The sequence below is a fragment of the Oryctolagus cuniculus genome, chromosome 4 (genome assembly GCF_964237555.1).
Source record: "Oryctolagus cuniculus chromosome 4, mOryCun1.1, whole genome shotgun sequence".
Lineage (NCBI taxonomy): Eukaryota > Metazoa > Chordata > Mammalia > Lagomorpha > Leporidae > Oryctolagus > Oryctolagus cuniculus.
Genome location: NC_091435.1, coordinates 57,654,317 through 57,664,923, shown reverse-complemented (window position 1 = coordinate 57,664,923; position 10,607 = coordinate 57,654,317). Strand labels below are relative to the sequence as shown.

Here is a 10,607-nt window from a genome sequence, read left to right as displayed (position 1 = left end):
TATTTGACTTCTATGTTTATTTAATAATAATATGTTTATACCTGTGATTTAAATAAAGCAACGGATCAGATAATTTTATACAGGTAATCCAAAACCTAAATGCACACATAAGTAAAGGGAGAAAAGATCACATAATTTCTTTTTTATCAGTGGTGATTTATTTGCTATTTCTTTGAGTGTAGAAACAATTTTTATATTTTACATGGGTAAAATTTCACAAAGCCTCTACTCTGTAACAGCTGGTGCTACCACAAATTTATAGCATAGTTTGCTACGTCAATGAATGTATTTTTTTTGTCTTTTTAAGTTGGCTTTAATATGCTCACATTATAATCAAATAAATACAAATTAGTTTCCCAACACCTATGATAGCTGAGGCAAATTGCCAGAGGTAGAATGATACTTATTGGAACATTTATTTTCCTTCTGTTATTCTCTCAAAAGAAAGTGTTCTACTGAAATTCCATTTAAATTTAAGTAGTTTCTTTTATCTTTATTTAGTTTCTGTGTTTTCAGTTACCTGTGATCATCCACAATCCAAAAAGACTAAAAATGTAAGAGTTGGGGCAGTGCTGTGGCATAGTGGGCTAAGCTTCTTCCTGCAGTGCCAGCATCACATTCGGACACTAGTTCTAGTCCTGGCTGCTCCACTTCCAAGCCAGCTCTCTGTTATGGCCTGGGAAAGTAACAGAAGATGGAACCAAGTGGTTGGGTCCCTGTGCCCACGTGGGAGACCTGGAAGAAGTTCCTGGTTCCTGGCTTTGAATCGGCCCTGTTGCAGCCGTTGTAGCCATTTTGGGAGTCTACCCGTGGATGGAGGACATTCTATCTCTCACTCCCTCTGTCTGTAACTATACCTATTGAATAAATAAACAAATCTTTAAAAAAAAAAAAAAAAGCAAGAGTAGTGATGTTGTCAATTCAGATTTCTTTTATGTAAAAAAGTGAAAGTTCTCAACTTAATAAAATGAAAAATCATACCGAGATTTGTAACACCTATGAAGAGCCACTGTTCATGTTTTCTGTGCCTAACTTAGAAATTATAAAATAAAATAAAATTCATCATAAGGGTATTTGCATAGGAAAAAGTATATGGAGGGTTTGTACCACATGTGGTTTCATGAATTCATTGGAGGTCTCAAAATGTATTTCCTGGGAGCTGGCATTGTTGTGCAGTAGGTTAAACCACTGCCTGCAATGCAGGCATCCCATTTGAGCACCAGTTCAAGTCCCGGCTGCTCTACTTCCAATCTAGTTCCCTGCTAACGATCCTGGGCAAGCAGCAGAAGATGGTCCAAGGTTTTGGACATCTACCACCCATTTGAGAGACCCAGTTAGAGTTCCTGCCTCCTAGCATCAGGCTGACCCAGATCTGGGTCACTCTTTCTTTCTGTTTCTCCCTCTCTGTAACTCTGCTTTTCAATAAATAAAATAAATTGTTGGGGAAAAACATGTTCCATGGATAAGGGGCGGGGGGGGGGGGTGTATTCCTGTATGTCCATTAAAACAGAAAGCTGGTTCCCCATCACCAAGGTGGGATACCTTGGGTGAGTTTCTGTGTCCTGATTTTGGTTTGACCCAGCCCTACCCATTGTGCATATATTGGGCAGTGAACCAGCAGACAGGCAATCTCTCTATCTCTATGCCTTTCAAATAAATAAAATTATAAAGATAGGTCTTTAATATAATTTTATTTTTAATAATCAGGTATTTTCATCATCTAGGTTTCTTTCTGTTGGTTGCCTTTTATTACTTAGAAAAAAAACAAGGACAGAAAATCAGTTTGCCAATCAAGAAATAATTTTTCTAGGTTTTACTACAATTTAGAAACAACCTTGTTCATGATTTCTGATTCTGTATTAACATAAACTTTAGCAGATAATGTATGGAAACCAAATCAGAAGTGAATTATCTGTGAAATTGTATATTATCTATTTACTGCTTAAAATGTTTTTTCTCTTTTCAAAAGCTGCAGTCTTCAATTTAAAAGCCATGTAGATGCCATTACTAAAGGATCTTCATAGTCCGTGTCCTTTGTGGCAAAACAAGTCTGTCATGAAGCTCCTCAATAACCTGGAGGCAAAACAGTAGCAAATGTTTGTGCAGCTGAAATCAAAAGGCCATTCTGCCATCTCTACATTTTAACAAAAACATAAAGCAAGAATACACTGAATAATTTGAATTTACAAATAAAATCTCATCTCTTTTCCACAAATTATCTACTTTAAATTTGCATTGACTTCTTTAATGACACAAGTTACTTAAGCACTTGGATTTAGAAAGATGCATTTTAATTTAGTTTTCCCAAAACCTTGACATTTTTACTAAAAAATAAAAATTTGGATTATAAAGACACAATACGATGTTCAGAATTCTTTATATCACAAATATTATTTACATAGGCATTTTGAAGTGCATTTTCAAAGATTATTATTTCAGAAGTAGTATATAATTTTCTATTTATTCTATTAGATATCTAGGTAATAAAAAGGCCCAAAATAGCATAACTAAAGTTAAATTCTGAGATGATTCTAAAAGGACAATGATAAACAAATATCTACTATGTGATGAAAAAGAAAAGGAAATCAACTTGTTTATTATTCATTTTTTATATTACAGTGGAAGAGTTTTATTTAGTTAACATCTGATATATTTTTGGCTGCTGGGGGAGTTATATTTTTATGAGTTTTTCAATTTGCTTCAAAACAGAAATAATTCTTAACATACACAATCAGATAATTACTGTATTCTGTAAAAAATATATCCCAAAGGTATTGTAGACCATGTTCTAATGAGCACATACTTGATGCTTCATAATTTATGCAATTAAACATTTAATGATAGGACATTGTTATGATTAACATTATCTATAACGCAGGCTAAATAACTTTATGTTCTCTAAAACATGTCTTTTTGGTAAGATGATAGCATCTTTGGCTTTTTTATTTGGAAAATAAGAATCCCTCTCTAAGTATAATTGTCCAAAGAGAACCTTGAAAATTTGGCAAAGATTTAAAATAATATACATTGAAAAGACATTTCCATGTGTAATAAATCCTTCCCAGCTGGCATTACTACTAATAATAGACTAATGTATTTATTTTAGTCTAAATACAGATAAAGAGATCTAGATAACAATGTGGTTGCAATAGTTAAGAATAACTTTTAGCTGTTGCATGCATCATAGGAAATAGTAAAAAGAACATGAGCCTTGCAATGTGTTAGATCTGTGAACTAACAGCATCTTTTCTGGTGCGGTAACTTTAAACTTAAGTTCTTAAATTTTGTTTATATATATACATATATATTTACAGAGATAAACTCATATACATAGATACCATATGTATATAGATTTTGTTTAGATTCATATAACATGAGTCATGTATATATATATATATATGTGTGTGTGTGTGTGTGTGTGTGTGTGTGTCCACCAACCAGGTGAAGGTGTACTTTGCTTTCCTTCTCTTCTTTAATCAAGAGCATTGGAATTGTGATGAAAACTGTTATTCAGAGCACATCCCAAGATATTACCAAATGTATTGCAAGCTCTAGAGCAGATGTGTTTTGTTTCTTTATATGCAGCTTCTTCCTCAATCTTTCCATATCCCTCCAACATCCACAGAGGTGAATCAATCAATGTCAACAAGTGAGTGAATGACTAACAAGAGCTAGTAAAGCGTTGGAATCAACTTGAATCTCCACTTCCATTTGGTTTACTCATATGCACATTAGTTTTCAGAGGGATAAAATAATTAAATAGTTGTTTTGATTAAATTGAATACTTAAGGTAAAAAAAGATTTATAATCTACACATTTCATGAGTTATGAAATTTGAATTTCATATTCTGTAACTTCATTTCTACTTGAAAATGTATCTGAGACAAGACATTTTCAGAACTTTAAGTCTTTATGAAACAGATAAGGAATATTAATAGAACTCTTTCTAAAAGACTTAATAATAAAATATCACAAGAAACTTTCAGTGAGAGGATCAACAAAAGATCCAAATTTGTACCTTGACATGGGACATGTGGGAATATGACCCTGAATTTACTTTCTTACAATTCCTAAATACAGTAGTTCAAAATGTTTACTGACTGACACCTACATTCCATGATATATTAAGAATTCTGAAAATTTGCTGTGAAACTCCCCATTTTATAAGTTGTAAACCTATGGATTGGGACATGACTTGACTTTATGTGGTAAAGTTTAAAAAAAAAACAGCCAACAAATCATTGTTGTAGCTTTCTTAGTTCCATAACTTTTACAATTGTTTAAATCCCATCTTCAACAATTAAAATCAAATTATAATAATTAATTAAACATACATCAAAGATCTAAATATAAAAATGCAAACCTATAAAAATGCTAAAAGAAAATACAGGATAAAAATCTAGGTTACCTTGAGCATATTGATAAGTTACAGATACAGCACAAAAGACAGGATCCATGAAAAAAAGAATTAATAATTTGCACTGCATTACATTTCAAAACATCTGCTTTTCCAGGATGAGTATTGTGGCACAGCAAGCTAAGCTATTTTGGATGCCTGCATTCCATACTGCCCAGTTCAAGCCCAACTACTCTGTGATTCTGAGCCAGCTTTTTGTTAATGTATGTTGGAGGCAGTATTTATGGATCAAACATTTTGGTCCTGCAAGACACATGGAATATCTAGATGGCTCCTGGCTTCGACATCACCTAACCATAGATATCGCAGGCACTTACAGAGTAAACCACTGATCGGAATATATCTGACACTCTGCCTTTGAAATAAATTAGATTTTTTAAAATAAAAATATATCATTTGCAAAGGATATTTTAAATAGAATACAAAGACATGGCACCCTCTGATCAGTATCTCCCATTTCTAGTCCACTGGTTCCTGAAAAATACCATTCTGCTTCTCTAAGTTCAATTCATAGAAGATATGACATGAGGAAGATTCCACATGAGAAGATTATGTGGCATTGTCTTTTTATCCCTTGATTATTTCACTTAGCATAATGCCCTGCTGTTTCATCAATGTTGCTGCAAGATATGACAGTATATCTTTTCTTTTTTATTGCTGACTAGTATTTCAGCTTGGGGGGGGTCTCCAAAAAGTTAAAAAAATATGTGTTATGAAAAAATATGCATGAGTTTCTCAAAATTTTCCACCAAAATAAACTTGTTTTACTTCCATTTTTCCATACACTTATTGAAATATCCTCAGGTGTATGTGTGTGTGTATTTTCTTTACCTATTCAGCTACTAATATTTTCTTTACCTATTCATCTACTAATGAGTGCTATGTTGCTTTTATATCTTCAATATTGTAAACAATGTTGCAAAGTACATGGATCTCTTCCACCATCCAAGAAACCCAATTTATTTTCCAAGCTCTTGGCTTCAGCTTGACTCAGTCCTGCTTGTCACAGTTATCTGAGGAGTGTGTCAGAAGCTGGAAGAGATCTCACTTTCTGCCACTCAAATAAACATAGTTTTAGAAAAGATATCCTCTACCATGTGTCATTATAGAGATATACATGAAAACATTAACAAAATATTGCTACACATCTACTAGGATAGTCAAAACCCAGTATACTGACAAAACCAAACGTAGGCAAGGATGAGCAAAAGGATATTTAATTAACTGCTGGTTGAAATGCAAAATGGTCTAGTCAATTTAGACAATAGCTTAGCAGCTTCTTACAAAACTAAATGTACATATCTAGCAATTGCATTCCATGATATTTCTCCAAATGAATAGTAACATGCCCATACATAACTCTGCACATGCATGTTTATCATGGCTTTATCAATCACCCCTGAAACTTGGAAGTAACTGACATGTCCCTCTGTAAGTTACTCAATAAATTGTGGTTCAACCAAATCTGGACTATTATCCACCTCTAAATTAAATGAGCTATCAACTCATGAAAAGACACAGTAGAAATTTAAATTGAAATAACTACATGAAAGAAGCTAGTCTGAAAATGCTACATCTTACCTGATTCAAATATATGACATTCTGGAAAATACAAAACTGAAGAGACAATAAAAAAATCAGTGGATGTAAGAGATTAAAGAATACAGAAAGATAAATAAGCAGAGTTCAGAGAGTTTTAAAATGTAGTGAAATTAGGCCGGCGCCGTGGCTCAATAGGCTAATCCTCCACCTTGCGGCGCCGGCACACCGGGTTCTAGTCCCGGTCGGGGCGCCGGATTCTGTCCCGGTTGCCCCTCTTCCAGGCCAGCTCTCTGCTATGGCCAGGGAGTGCAGTGGAGGATGGCCCAGGTGCTTGGGCCCTGCACCCCATGGGAGACCAGGAAAAGCACCTGGATCCTGGCTCCTGCCATCAGATCAGTGCGGTGCGCCGGCTGCAGCGGCGGCCATTGGAGGGTGAACCAACGGCAAAGGAAGACCTTTCTCTCTCTGTCTCTCTCTCTCACTGTCCACTCTGCCTATCAAAAATAAAAAAAATAAAAAAAATAAAAAAATAAATAAAAAATAAAAAAAATGTAGTGAAATTATGTTGTATTACATAATAACCATGAAACCGGCGCCGCGGCTCAATAGGCTAATCCTCTGCCTTGCGGCGCCAGCACACTGGGTTCTAGTCCTGGTCGGGGCTCCGGATTCTGTCCCGGTTGCCCCTCTTCCAGGCCAGCTCTCTGCTGTGGCCAGGGAGTGCAGTAGAGGATGGCCCAAGTACTTGGGCCCTGCACCCCATGGGAGACCAGGAGAAGCACCTGGCTCCTGCCATTGGATCAGCGCGGTGCGCCGGCCACAGCGCACCGGCAGTGGCAGCCATTGGAGGGTGAACCAATGGCAAAAGGAAGACATTTCTCTCCGTCTCTCTCTCACTGTCCACTCTGCCTGTCAAAAAAAAAAAAAAAAAAAAAAAAAAACCATGAAACATGTCATTATATATGTCCAAAACCATAGAACGCACACAACCAAGAGTTGAACCCTAATATAAACTATGAACTATGGATGAAAATGATACATTAGTATAAGCTCATCATTTGTAACAAATGCACCACTTTGGTGAAATGTCTTAATGCATGATGGAAATTTTTGTGGGTAAGGGATATATGGAAAACATGTATCATCCACCCAATTATGCTGTGAATATAAACCTGCTCCAAAAACAAATTCTATTAAAAAATAAAAAGAAATTAAGTGTGAAAATGTGGTGGAGGTTCCCAGAAGCTTCTACTGAGACATAGAAAAACCTATTTTCCAAATGTATAGAAGCATAGAGAGAATATCGTATGTCCTCTGAATTTGTCAGTTACATACTTAGGCTCAACTGACACTGGGTCTGGGGTGCTATAGCAAGCATGCTGGTTTCAGTGGAGTTTAGCAAACATAAAGACATAGAGACCCTTTATATATTTAAAATAAAATAAAATGGCTGGCACTGTGGCTCACTAGGCTAATCCTCTGCCTGTGGTGCCGGCACCCAGGGTTCTAGTCCCGGTTGGGTTGCTGGGTACTAGTCCCGGCTGCTCCTCTTACAGTCCAGCTCTCTGCTGTGGCCCGGGAGGGCAGTGGAGGATGGCCCAAGTCCTTGGGTCGCTTCACTTGCAAGGGAGACCGGAAGGAAGCACCTGGCTCCTGGCTTCAGATAGGCGCAGCGCTGGCCATGGCGGCCATTAGGGGAGTGAACCAACAGAAAAAAGGAAGACCTTTCTCTCTGTCTCTCTGTCTCTGTCTCTCTCTCTCTCTCTCTCACTGTCTAACTCTGCCTGTCAAAAAAATTTAAAAAATAAAAATAAAATAAAAATCACTTCACAGCAAAGGGTGCAAAAGGAGGAATTAATGAAACCTCAATGCCTAACTGGTTGCAGAGCTATCCAATTTGGATATATCAAATCACTGAATCATGTACAGGAAAACCAGTTAAAAATTCAAAAGCTGTTTTATTAACAGTAAAAAGTGGAAAATCAAAGAAACAAAGAGGACAATTGGGGCTAAAAATGCTGCTAAGAGATTTATAAATGGTGAAATCATTAAGAAAGAGAGATTCTAAGAAAAGATTTTCAAAGAAGACCTAACTCAAATTGTTAACCTAATGTTCTTGGAACTTAAGAGAAAATCCCATTCAAGAGTACATAACAAGCAAGCACTGTGGCGCGAGGATAAACTGCAGCTGGGGATGTCCACACCGAATATTAAAGTGGCTTCTTTGAGTCCTGGCTGCTTTTCTTCAGACCCAGCTCCCTGCTAATGTATCCTAGAAGCAACAGGTAATGTTCACTGATGCCCATCTGGGAAACCCAGATAGAGTTCTGGGATTCTGGCTTAATCTTGTTCCAGCCCTGGCTATTGTAGGCATTTGGAGAGTGAACCAGAACATGTAAAATCTCTCTCTCTCTCTCTCTCTCTCTCTCTTTCTCTCTCTCTCTCTCTCCCAACCCCTCCCCAGTCTCTCTTTCTGACTCTTCCTTTCAAGAAGATAAAAGTAAATACTCATTTATAACAGAGTACATGGAAAGGACAATATCCTAGCATAATATTAACAATAATAGAGATAAAATGTGCAAAGATTATTCTGATGGTAATTTTTAAAAGTGAAATAAATTTCTACAAAAAGTTCCTACAAAGGAACTGGTGGATCAATATTATCAGTAGATTGAGGGGAAAAAAATAAAGCTACATTATTTATTATGATCCATAAAGGACATGTCACAGATAAATATTCTAGTCTTAATAAACATCAAATATGTGCAAATTAGAAAACAGAATATGCTACAGGGGCTGGCATTTGGCACAGCAGTTAAAAGCCATTTGGAAGACCTGCATCTCGGAGCAAGGTGCATGGCTGCATCCCAGGCTCAGCTTCCTGCTAATGCACACCCTGGGCTGCCGCGGGAGACGGCTCCAGTAGTTGAGGCCCTTACTCTCGCACGGGAGGCCCAGAGTTCTCAGCTCCCTGCACTAGCCTGGCCCTGCTTTGTTGTTGCAGCCAATCGGAGAATAAACCAGATGGAAAATCTCTTACTCTCTTTAGAGACTTATGTATTTAAAATGCAGAGTGACAGATAGATAGGGAGGGAGGAGAGAGAGATTTTCTGTCTGCTGGTTCAGTCTCTCAAGGGCCACACAGCCGTGTGTGGGACAACCAAAGTCAGGAGCCAGAAATCCCACTTGGGTATCCCATATGGATGGCGGGAATTCAAGCACTTGACCCCCTCATCTGATGTTTCCCAGGCACAGTAGTGTGGGTCTGGAGCAGAAGCAAAGCATCTAGGGCTCACACGAGTACCCTTACAGCGCATCCAGGGCTCACACGAGTACCCTTACAGCGCATGGCAGCATCACAAACTGCAGGTATCCCGCTGTGCCGAAATGTTTCCCCTCCCCCACTCCCCCTGTCTCTCAAATCAATAAATAATTTTTAGAAATGAAAAGAACTATACTAAAATATGGTGCAGAATTAACTTCAATCAGGAAATAACAAAAGTGAACAACTCAAGGCCAGAGCATTTAATTATGCCCCTAGCAGTAGATACAAAGCTGCATGCCCCTCATGGGGCTGAACACTGTTAATGAAGGAAAACAGCGATTCTTGGGTTGTTAGATACAGGTACAGTATACGCAGTTATCTCCACTGATGATTATTGGGCACACTAGAGGACCAAAATGAACTGGAACAACTTTGAAAACCCAGACATAAAGACAGTTGGCTAATGATAAAATGAGAAATAGGAAAACAAGTCAATATCTGTGTCCTGAAGTAGGATCACTTTATCCAAACCTATAATTGGATATGCTGAGTGATAGATATGTCAATAATCAGCTTAAAGTCAAATACAGTAAAAGCCTATCTAAGTCTAACATTAATTGGAAATATAAAATGAGAAATACCAGTGCTTCCTTGGCCGCCTTCTGTGGTAAAAGCTTTTTAAAAGTATACAATTCACAGAAGACAGTAGGAAATTAAACTTCCATTAAAGAAATGAAGGAAACATGGATGTTAATACCAACCAATTCTCTATAGTCTGGTGTGATAATCGGCTGCCACTCCGATTATGTTCATGGACTTAAAAGAACATTAAGATTGCTGAATTCTTGAGAGGAAAGATGGAAACTGAATGAATCTTTGAAGTTCAGAGAAAAAATGCCCTATGCATAGAAAAGACATCTTTTAAAAACAAAGGCATACTAAAGATGTTTCCAGATGAACTCTGAAAGAATTAGTTGGACACAAGTATGTACTGCAAAGAAACACTAAATAGGAGTTCTTTGGGCAGAAAGCCCCTGCACCCCGTGACTGTAGAAATTTTAGGCATAGGTCATAAAGCTGAGGGTTTCATGAGTTTTGGCTGGTTTCTACCAGCTGCCTAGTCTGGCTGTGAAAACTCCCAGCTCCTGCATGCTGGAGATAAATCTCAGGGAGAGTTCGAGGGACACATTGCAGAGTGAGTCAGTGCTCTGTACAGTGTGTGTGCCATGGTGAGAGAGCTGCACGGGAAGCAGAGCTCACTCTAGGCTTTGAATCAGCTCATTCACCCTGATGCAAAGAAGAGCTGGGACAACAGACACAGGACTCAGGTCCAACATTCCTCTCCCTGCTGACTGTAACCAGACGCTGGTAACCAGAAGTGAT

The 10,607-nt window shown here is 37.6% G+C and overlaps 1 long non-coding RNA gene across 1 annotated transcript in view; it reads right to left on the bottom strand.

Annotated features, from left to right (window-relative positions):
- Positions 1-1,494: 1,494 nt before the first annotated feature.
- Positions 1,495-10,607, bottom strand: part of LOC127482953 (uncharacterized) — a 109,870-nt gene continuing 100,757 nt past the window's right edge. The window contains exon 4 of the long non-coding RNA XR_011388346.1: positions 1,495-2,073. This is a non-coding gene — a long non-coding RNA (uncharacterized lncRNA). The remainder of the gene's footprint in view (positions 2,074-10,607) is intronic.